Source organism: Austrofundulus limnaeus, unplaced genomic scaffold (assembly GCF_001266775.1).
Source record: "Austrofundulus limnaeus strain Quisiro unplaced genomic scaffold, Austrofundulus_limnaeus-1.0 Scaffold335, whole genome shotgun sequence".
NCBI classification, from domain to species: domain Eukaryota; kingdom Metazoa; phylum Chordata; class Actinopteri; order Cyprinodontiformes; family Rivulidae; genus Austrofundulus; species Austrofundulus limnaeus.
The window spans coordinates 315463-316572 of record NW_013952737.1 but is presented as its reverse complement, the minus strand read 5'-3'; positions in this window follow the sequence as shown (position 1 = coordinate 316572).

Here is a 1110-nt window from a genome sequence, read left to right as displayed (position 1 = left end):
AGAGAGAGAGAGAGAGAGAGAGAGAGAGAGAGAGAGAGAGAGAGAGAGAGAGCATGTCTTTTAATCCTTTGTGTTTCTCTGGTAGTGAGACATGTCTTTCTCTGGTGCTCTGCACCTCCCCCTTCTGGATAAAACACAAACTACAACAGGTTTTTAGGTAGATTTAAAGTCCCCCAAATGGTTCCCCCAGAGGACATGACAAGTCTTGTTTTTCAAAAACCACAAACAATTTTTAGGACACAAATTGCCTCTGTCTACTATTAGAATAAAAAAAATGTAGATAACTTAATAAAAATTAGCACCACAAGATGTTTTTAATAAACTTTCTCCAGAGCAGGAGGAATCTCAATGAACTGCAGTAAAAAAAAAGTCTGTTCACAGTTGTCTTGATAACCTGACTGTTCGTTTGTTCTGGTCTGAGCTAAGATTTCCTCCCACAGAACAAAAACATGTGTTTGATGAGTTGGTACCTCTAAATTTCTCTTGGTGTGTGTGAGAGAATAAATGTTTGTCTTGTTTGTCTCTGTTTACCCCTGTGATGGATTGGAGACCTGTCCACCTCACCTAAACATGACACAGTAAAAACAGGATGGAAGAATGGATGGATGGATGGATGGATGGATGGATGGATGGATGGATGGATGGATGGATGGAGATATAGATGAATGTGTAGAGAGACCACCCTCGTTAAAATCATGAATATGATTTTAATGAAGAGAGTACTGTAGGTTTGTGATAGTCCTTGTTAAATAAAACAATTCAACCATCAAAATACACACAGAAAACACACAAAGTCGTTCTTTTATTTTTTTGGCCAGTTAAAAACTAACTGACTTTTATTAAGGAATAATATTGAATGATTAACAAGTGGTTACAATGGTTTGCACAACAAATGAGCTCTCAATATAACAATTAATTTCTACTTTTCAAGCAGTTGAACTAATTAATTTGGCAGTTTGTCTAACAATTTTAACTAAGCAAAAGCAGTCTAAGTTTATGTACATTCAGGGTGTGTGTGTGTGTGTGTGTGTGTGTGTGTGTGTGTGTGTGTGTGTGTGTGTGTGTGTGTGTGTGTGAGAGAGAGAGCCAGGCCAAATGTGTTTAGATGGG